Here is a 9920-nt window from a genome sequence, read left to right as displayed (position 1 = left end):
TCTAGGGGGGCTAATTGGTATAAGAAATAGTCGTCTGAATGTATAATGGCTTAAAGACAACAGAAATTTATTCCTTGTTCACATAACACTCCTGGGTGAACAGGTCAGCATTGAGACTCTCCTCCAAATAATCATTCAGGGACTCAAACTGGGGGAAAGTCTTCACCAACTTCAATACCTGGCTTCTAGGGCCACCCTAGTGGAAAAAGTAAATGCAGGGACACAGCAGGAACTTTAAATGAATTGGACCTGAAAGTGGATCACCTCTCATTTGCTTACATCTCATTGGTTAGAACTCAGTCACATGGTTCAGTCACATGGCTAACTCAGCAGAACCAGGAGCTGGGAAACTAGTCTAGTGGTGTGCCAGGAAGAAGAGGAGAACGTGGACTGTGGTGAGCAGCTGGCAGTCTCTTTCAGTGGTAAATACTGTGGAAATATGAAAGGCTCATTATCAACCTCAGGGTTGCTCGTGAAAGAGCACAGTGCCTAATCTAAATCTGGATTTTACTTTTCAAAAGGTTGGGGCTCTTTCCTGAGAATGGTAGGTAACGTGGGCATGTCTGGGGAGGGAAATGGTGGGGCTGATGGGTCAAGGTGGGCCAGGAACTGGCTGGGTCCTGAGCCAAGTCTCACAGCCACCGCACTGTAAGCCTCTCCGGAAGTCCCTTCCATAAGTGAGTGCACATTACTGAGTGCATGGTAGGGGCCTTTGTAAGTTTCTTATTGCTGTGTAACAAATTAGCAGCTTAAAACAACACCCACTTACTATTTTACAGTTCTGTAGGCGAGAGGTCTGGGCAGGCTCGCCTGGGATTTCAACTTAGTGTCTCAGCCTGGGCTATTATCTGGAGGCTCTAGGACAGTCCATTTCCAAATTCATTCAGGATGTTGGCTGAATTCAACTCTTTGTGGCTGGGGACTGAATTCCCCATTTCTTTATCAGTGATGGGAGCAGGGGGCAAAGGGGCCTCTTTCAGCTCCTCAAGGTCAGGGCTGGCTGCATAACTGCAGCCTTTTCCATCTTCAAAGCAGCAATGGCCTGTCCAGTCCCTCTCGTGCTTTGAATCTCTCTGCTTCAGCCAGAGAAAACTCTGCTTCTAAAGGACTCATGTGATTAGATTGGGACTGTCTACTGGCTAATTTTCCTTTTGCCATATAACCAGATATAATCAGGGGAGTGCTTACATCATACTCACAGGTTCCAGCCACACTCAAAGGGGAGATTACACATGGTGAGGGTCACTAGGTGATTTGTAGAATATTGCCTAGCACAGAATTCAGTAATTCTTACTGATTGGCTAGAAATCTTCAACAAACAACTGGAAGATATCCTGCCACCTCCGCGTATGGAGGCACAAACAAACTGTGCTGCCTTATAGTATTTAATTCTGCTAAAATATATTTACTGAGCACCTACTATATACCAGGTACTTTTCTAGGCACTGGAGGTAGAGAAATAAGTAAGACAGACTGGCCCCTGCCCTCATGCAGTCTAAATTTTAGTGGAGGGGTAGGAAATTAACAACCAAATATATAAATTCAGCTAGTTAACAAGATGATGGGCTAGAGAGGGCTCGAGGTCCGTGTGCTATTTGAGGTCAACTGGTCTGGGCCACCCTCTCTGAGGAGGAGTCACCATTTGGACAGGAGCCAGCTGTGTTTCAGGAAGGGCATGGGCAGTCCAAGCAACGGGAACTGCAAATGCAGAGGCCCGAAGGTCTTTTGGACTGGAGCGGAGCGAGGTGGCAGGAAATGAGGACATGGGGACAGGAAAGGGTCAGGCCATATTAGCTGGGTTGGATTGTATTCCAGGAGGGATGGAAAGGTTTTTAAGTTGGGGGATCAGGTGATATGATTTATGTTTAAAAATAATTTCCTGAAGGAGGCCCAAGGGAGGCTTTAAGGTGCTGGCCAAGCTCAGATGTTTTTTTATCTGGGTGCTGGTTATCTGCATTCACTTTGTGAAAATTTATTGAGCTGTATGTTTCATAAGCTGTGAATTTTTTTATATGTATACTGTATTTCATTTGAAATACGTATTAAAGAAGGTGGCTTGGTGTGCAGTGGGGAGAACTGACTGGGGGATCCTGGGGCTCAGGTCATGCCCAGTGCTTAACTCGCCCTCAGTGAATAGCTGACATGTGGCTTGACCCTGTTCTAGATTGTTTTAACTCATCTATATTAATTCATTTGCTCTTTACAACAACCTTATGAAATAAAGCATTACTCCTTTTGCTCCCACATTTTATAGGTGAGGAACCGGAAGCACAGAGAGACGAAGTGATCATCTAAAGTCACACAGCCAGGAAGTGGCAGAACTGGAATTTAAACCGGGAATCTGGATCCCAGGTCTTGAAACAGGTGAATGAATGATGTGTTTTATCCTGTCTCTAATCCAATGGTTCTCAAGGGGTGATGGGGAGGATAATTTTGCTCCCCACAGCCCCCAGGAGAATTTTGACAATGTCTGGAGGCATTTGTGGTTGTCATATTTTGGGGGTGGGGTGGGGGATTTACTGGCATCTAATCGGTAGAAGTCAGGGATGTGCTAAACGCTCTTTGATGCCCAACACAGCACCCCCTTCTCCCCTGCCCAACACAGAATGGCAGGGCTCGAACATCAGCAGTGCCCAGGCGGAGAAGCCCTGCTCTAAACCAAACCACTTTGTTTAAGTCTCGCTAATATTTGCAGGTTTAAATCTCTCACTTTCAGACTTTCAGGTAATGAAAGGCAGACTGATTCTGAAATGACTCCTCTGTTGATCTCGATGACCCCCAGCTGTCTGCCACACCCTCCTGAAGGCACTGATTTGTATCTGGCAAAGCCTCAGGGACCACTGACCACATGATCTGGTAGCAAGAGTCTCAGCCTGGGGCTTTCCTTGTGAGAGTTCTGGTGGGACATTTGATGGGGAGGTCATCAAATGCCTGAGCTGCCCCTCCTCCCGCCACGCCGTTTAGGAGCCCACCCCTGTGCCCAGACTTGCCCTTGGCGCAGCACTTCCTATAGCATACTGCCATCCCATGGGTGGGTGCCAGGGAGCATAGACAGTGTCCAAGGTCACAGACTCCCACCTTCTCTCGTTCACCGGGTCACCAGGATTCTAGATTTACAACCTCCTAACCCAGGTGGTAGCTAATATTTACGGGCACTTATTTGCTGCTAAGCACTGTGTTGGCAAATTTCTCAGGGAGACCTTGTGTAAAGGTTACCAAAAGCATGTACAACAGTTTCTGACACCAACTATGTGGGTACAAAAGTTCAATCAGCAATTGCAAAGACTGCAGTAAGTCAATTTAATTCAATTCTGACTCTGTCTGGAGTTAGGTCAGCCCCCACAGTTAAGGGCAATCCTCTACAAGATTGTTCTCCAGGCAGCAGCTGGAAGTTTGGAAGTCCAAGCCACGAGCACTTCTGACCAAGTGGCTACAAAGTTGGGGGGTTCTCATCACCTCCTTGGGTTTGATCATTTGCTAGAACAACTCAGAGAACTCTCAGAAAGTGCTAAAATTTTGAATATAGCTTTATTATGGTAAAAAATACAAGTAAGAAGTCAAAATTAGAGATCTGTAGTGTCAGATATGGCTGGGTGTCAAATGCAAGCTTCCATATCTTGTCCATGCAGAGCTGAGATGCATCACTCAGCACAGAGATTTAGCTTCTCAATCATGGAACTCACCCCCAGTGTATATGGAACCTCATTACATAGACAAGATTGACAGACTCAATGTTCGCAAGGTTGAACTCATCCTTCAGCACCCCTCCCCTCTCAGAGGTTGGGGAGGTGGGCTGATAAGGGATGGTATGACATGGTTCTAAGCCCCACCCCACCCACAATCACATGGTTGATTTTTCTGGGGTAGCTAGCCTTCAACCCTAAGACTACAGGTATGACCAGCTCTACCCTGTGGTTTCATTAGCACAGAAACTATCAGGTGAGGTCCAGAGCCCACCATGAATAACAAAAGAATTTTGGGAAATACCAAGGATTCAGAGGTTCCCTCCCCAGGAACTGGTGACAAAGAACAGCCAAGTTTTTTATTATACTCTACCTTCTGAAGTAAGTACTGAGATGTCCATTTTATAGTTGGGAAAATGTAGGTACTGAAAAGCTGATTAACTTGCTCATGTCACAGAGCTTATCAGTGGTAGAGGTGAGGTTTGAACACAGGCAGCTTCACGACAGGGCCCACCATTGCAGCCCTCTCTCTCAGCCATCTCCTTGTGGCGTTGCCTAGATTAGCCACTTTCGATATCTATGGAGTTCCCTGGATCACCACCATGGCAACCCTTACAGCCACCCCACTGGCCCTCAATTTTCTGCCACCTTTTCTATTGCTTTTGAGGAATGTGACGAGGCTATTCCCTGCTCTTTTTATTTTTATTGACACATCTTCACATAGATATATTTCATACATGGGGTACAATCAATGTATCCCCTGCCCTTTGTTTACCTAAGCACACTAGTCTTCAGGTCACCACTTTTATTCCATTTCAACTGTAGACAGTGAAATCTCGAGGAGAAGGAACTAAATCTTACTTGTCTCAATGCTCAGCTGCACCTGGCACACAAAGAACAGCCACTAAATGTGCTATTAATAAATGGGTGAGTGAGCTCTTAAAGATACCCATTGCAGAAGACAGTGAAAGCACAGTTGTCATGCAAATTGGCTTTGAATTTAGATAGGCCTGGGCTTGAATCCCATGGTCACTGCTGAGCCGTGATTTTGGCACATGATTTTAACTCAGAGGTCAGCAAACTTTTTTGGTCAAGGGTCAGAAAACATTTTTGACTGTGGGCTATAAGGTCAGACGGTCTCTGAAAAAAACAAAGAAAACAAAAAAGACAAAAACAGGTAAACTGACCCATAGTCTATTGCAAAACAAGACTGTAAGAGTTTTAGGAGTATAACTCATGCACGTAGTCCTACATACTGACGTGCTTCGGGCAGGCTGCTCTTGTCCCATCACATCGACTGCGTTCACCTTACTGGGCGCCAACCACATGGCACTTGCACCGGTAACATTTCATTTTTTTCTCCACAGTTCTCCGTGAGATAATAAGCAACAACTGAGAAGTAAGTAGCATTGTGCAAGATTAAGAAGATGGGACTCTGGCACCAGACTGCCTGGGTCCCAGTTCCGCTTCTGCCACTTAAAGAGCTAACTGACCTTGGAAAAATTAACTCAGTCTCCCGGAGACTCATTTGTCTTATCTGTAAAACCCGGTGACAGTAACGGGGCCTACCTCCCATAGGGGCGTCCTGAGGATTAAATGGTTCTGCACATTCGAATTAGCTGGGAATCTTAAAAAAATTCTCAAACCCAGACGAATAAGGACCAAAGGTCTCTGGAGGTGAGACGTAGGTACACGCATTTTTAGTTTCTCGGGTGGTTCCAATGTGCGGAAATGTTGAAATCCGTGGGTTAAGATGCTTCTCGTTCTAGCTTTGGTCCACCGGCGGACATTTCTGGAACCAGTGTAGCTCGCGTGCTGTGCATCCCCAGGATCGCCCCCGACCCTTGCTCACTACGCAGACGCCTCTCCAGCTTCTCGGGGTCCCTGGACCCTGAAGTCCTAGCGGTGCACGCTGGGACTGGTAGTCCCTCTGGCTAGCTGGCCAGTCCTTGCTTCCCATTGGTTTTCGCAAAGGCCCCGCCCCGATGCTCGACCAATCACCGCGGCGTAGTAGGACCTCAATGCCTGGAGCTGGGTGTTGCGCCGCAATCACAGCTGGGCGGTCGTCGGGAGAAGGCTGGGCTGAGGCTGCGCAGTGCCAGGAGTTCCCACGGTCCTGCCGCCACCGCCGTCTCTCCGCGCAGGTAATCCGTGAGTCCCTGTAGGGGACTGTGGTCGGGTCTCGTGCCCCGGACGAGAACCGCCTGCTGCCGTTCTTGCCTTGATGGCCGGGACTTTCATTTCCTCCGGCTCTCTCTGAGTAATTGTTTTCCCACTCTGAGTTGGAGAAGTCCGGGAAACAATGACTCCCAAGGGAAACCCCGCGACCTCTCCGCCGGCCACTCTGGGGTTGGGGGTGGGGTCGCTCTTCTGTCGCGCGTGCTCAGGCCGGAAACCCAGGCTCCTCCTTCAAGCCGAGGGGGAGACTGAGGCGCCAGCGGGCTTTGCTGTACTGATGTCCACAGCGGGAGAGCCCTGCGGGGTGTGGGGCTTGGACTTTTCCGACCTTATCATCTAGGAGCAGTTCAGGCTGTTGTTGCTTTTAAGGTAGAGGGTTGACAGCTGTTTCCAGTCAGTTCTCGGTAGCTTAGGGCAGGGCTGTTAACGACAACGAGAAAAATATCCAAATATCCCCGAATATCTCTTTGGGGAAGCCCTGGTTCTCAGAAGTTTGAGTTGGTCGGAGCAATGGGACGACCCACTTCAACGGCGGAAGTGAAAGCTGGGTTTGGTCCCCTGTCCCTATTAGAGTGGTTCCATGCCGATACTTGAGAATCCGAGACTTCTAGACTGGGGCCTGGAAGGAATTCGTGTCACGTGCTTTGTTTTGTACATAGGTACTAAGCGCCGGTTCAGAGACTTGCTCTGTGGTGTGTAATGAGTGGAGTAGCGCAGCTTTCTTTGCTCAGGACTTCATTAGTCAGTAAACCTCTGTTGAGCCTTAAGAAGTTTGCAGCGCAAGGATTATTTCATAAGAGTGGGAAGCCGTCAATAGTGAACAATTCCAGAGTTGCAGGGGCAGCATCTTGATTTGTGGGAGGGGTTAGGAACCCTTCTACCAAAAGAGGGTGCTTGAGCAGGATTTAGTGAGATGAAGAAGAAGGATGTTTCACGGCGGGATACGCAGACAGAACGAAGCTTTTTTGAACTTGGAGTAGTGGAGCCTTGTTGGAGGAAGGGATTTCATGTGGGTAGTGCATTTCTTGAGCGGTCAGAATAGAGAGTAAGCAGGACTATGTCTTTAGGGCCTCCTGTGCTGCTGGATTGGATTTAGTCCTAAAAGCTCATGTGGGCAGATATGTATCTTCCATACTTCATAGTGTGGGAAAGTGTTGGAGAGAGGCCATGCTAGAGATAGGCAAGTCATTGCAGTAATCCCGGGGAGAATTGCTGAAGGTTGTAAAGACAGTTGCAGTGGGAAGGTAGAGAAGAGGAACGATTTGAGAGCTTTTAAACAGATAGAATGGCACATAATATTATTTTGAAAAAAGTGTATTAGAGTGAATTCTGTCCCTTGAGATTTCCAACCTACAATTATCTTTTGAAAAAATGCCCAGATGGTTATTTTTTAGTTGTAGAACTTGCTTTGTAGACCATAATTGAAATCCCAGCTGTTGATGGGGAGGTTATCACATGTATTAAGGGTGTTGAAATCTGAATGATGAGACTCATATTTTCTTGTAATCTTATGTTGAGACTCATATTTTCTTGTAATCCAGGAAATGTAAATTAAATGAGATCACTTTATATCTATCAGATTAAGAGTTTTAAAAGTTTTATATTCTCAGGAGATTGTTTGATATTTGAGGAAATTTCACTGCTGTAGCCACTAGCAAAATGCGTCTCTCTTAAAGCCCAATGAGTCCATTTATAGAAGATACCCTAGAGAAACAGACATTTGTACACAGAGACAGGGGTATAAGGATGTTTATTGCAACATTGAAATGGTAAAGTGGAGCGAGCCTTAAATGTCCATTAGTTGGGGAATGTTAACAGAGTGGGTGTGTATATATATTATATATATATATATATATATATATATATATATATATATATATATATAATATAATATAGTAAATGGATTGGAAGAAAACACTGATTTAGAATAGTGATTACCAGTGGTGTGGGGGAGAATAGAATGGGACTGGAGATTGGGAGAAATTTCATCTGTAATGTTTTATTTGTTTTAAGGGGCAGAAAGACTTAAATGTACACTATGCAGTTGATATTTTAGGTGATAGGTAACAGGTGTTGTGCTGATTTGAAATGATGTATGTACTCTTGAAAAGCCATGTTTTAATTCTAATTCCATTTTATAAAGGCAACCGTTTCTTCTAATCCCTTATTCAATACTGTATGTTTGAAACTGTAATTAGATCATCTCCCTGGAGATGTGATTTAATCAAGAGTAGTTGTTAAACTGAATTAGGTGACGACAGGTCTCCACCCATTTGAGTGAGTCTTGATTAGTTTCTGAAGTCCTATAAAAGAGGAAACATTTTGAAGAATGAGAGATTCAGAGAGAGCAGAGCAGAACGGCATAGCCACGAGAAGCAGAGTCCACTAGCCAGCAATCTTTGAAAATGAAGAAGGAAAATGTCTCCCGGGGAGCTTTATGAAACAGGAAGCCAGGGGAAGAACCTGGCAGATGATGCCATGTTTGCCATGTGCCCTTCCAGATGAGAGAGGAACCCTGACCATGTTCACCATGTACCTTTCCAGATGAGAGAGAAACTCTGACTATGTTAGCCATGTGCCCTTACACTTGAGAGAGAAATGCTGAACTTCATCGGCCTTCTTGAAGCAAGGTATCTTTCCCTGGATGCCTTAGACTGGACATTTCTATAAACTTGCTTCAATTGGGACATTTTCCTGGCCTTGGAACTGTAAACTAGCAATTCATTAAAGTCCTCTTTTTAAAAGCCATTCCGCTTCTGGTATATTGCATTCCAGCAGCTAGCAAGCTAGAACAGATTTTGGTACCAGAGGAGTGGGGTGCTGCTGCAGTTTGCAAATACCAGACATATTAGAACAACTTTTTTTTTCTTTTTAATCACTCCTTTCTACATATATAATCAGTAATTCACAATATCATCACATAGTTGCATAGTCATCATCATGATCATTTCTTAGAGCATTTGCATCAATTCAGAAAAAGAAATAAAAAGACAACAGGAAAAATTCGTACATACCATACCCCTTACCCCTCCCTTTTATTGATCACTAGTATTTCAAACTAAATTTATTTTAACATTTGTTCCCCCTATTATTTACTTTTATTCCATATGTTTTACTCATCTGTTGATGAGGTAGATAAAATGAGCATCAGACACAAGGTTTTCACAATCACACAGTCACATTGTGAAAGCTGTATCATTATACAATCATCTTCGATAAACATGGCTACTGGAACACAGCTCTACATTTTCAGGCAATTCCCTCCAGCCTCTCCATTACATCTTGACTAACAAGGTGATATCTAATGTGTAAGAATAACCTCCAGGATAACCTCTCTACTCTCTTTGTAATCTCTCAGCCATTGACACTTTATTTTGTCTCATTTTGCTCTTCCCCCTTTGGTGGAGAAGGTTTTCTCAATCCCTTGATGCTGAGTCTCAGCTCATTCTAGAATTTCTGTCCCACATTGCCAGGAAGGTCCACACCCCTGGGAGTCATGTCCCACGCAGACAGTGGGAGAGTGACGAGTTTGCTTGTTGTGTTGGCTGGAGAGAGAGGCCACATCTGAACAACAAAAGAGGTTCTCTTGGGGGTGACTCTTAGGCCTAATTTTAAGTAGGCTTGACCTATACTTTGTGGGGCTAAGTTTCGTATGAACAAACCCCAAGACTGGGGGCTCAGCCTATTAGCTTTGGTTGTCCACACTGCTTGTGAGAATATCAAGAATTCAACTTGGGAAGGTTGAATTTTCCCCCTTTCTCACCATTCTTTGCAAATACTTTTTTATTCCCTGTGGAACGGCTTTTTAAATGGATAAGGGGAAGATTCTGGAAGAGTTGTGAGAAGCTTGATAGAGAAGGCCTAGAATGCTTTGAAGAGACTGTTGGTAGAAATCTGGACTCTAAAGACACTTCTGATAAAGCATTAGACAGAAATGAGGCGTGTGTTATTGTAGACTGGAAGGAATGCGATCCTTGTTTTAAAATGGCAGATAATCTGGCAAAGTCGACTAGTGGCTTTGACTGGAAGGCTGATTTAAAAAGCCATGAACTTGCATAT

General features: G+C 45.0%; 1 protein-coding gene across 3 annotated transcripts in view; it reads left to right on the top strand.

The window, feature by feature from the left end:
* The first annotated feature begins 357 nt into the window (after window positions 1–357).
* LGMN (legumain) overlaps window positions 358–9920 on the top strand; it is a 51584-nt gene continuing 42021 nt past the window's right edge. Inside the window, exons 1-3 of one of the 3 annotated variants that reach the window (XM_077123393.1) lie at window positions 358–544; window positions 2255–2364; window positions 5051–5082. The gene's annotated coding sequence lies outside the window, so the exon portion shown is untranslated. Of the gene's footprint in view, window positions 545–2254; window positions 2365–5050; window positions 5083–5694; window positions 5828–9920 lie in introns of those variants that run through there. The other 2 variants (XM_077123394.1, XM_077123392.1) reach the window with 2 other exon arrangements.

This window comes from Tamandua tetradactyla, chromosome 12 (assembly GCF_023851605.1).
Source record: "Tamandua tetradactyla isolate mTamTet1 chromosome 12, mTamTet1.pri, whole genome shotgun sequence".
Classification (NCBI taxonomy): Eukaryota; Metazoa; Chordata; class Mammalia; order Pilosa; family Myrmecophagidae; genus Tamandua; species Tamandua tetradactyla.
The sequence above is the reverse complement of the archived record's forward strand: the minus strand, read 5'-3'. Positions and strand labels throughout refer to the sequence as shown.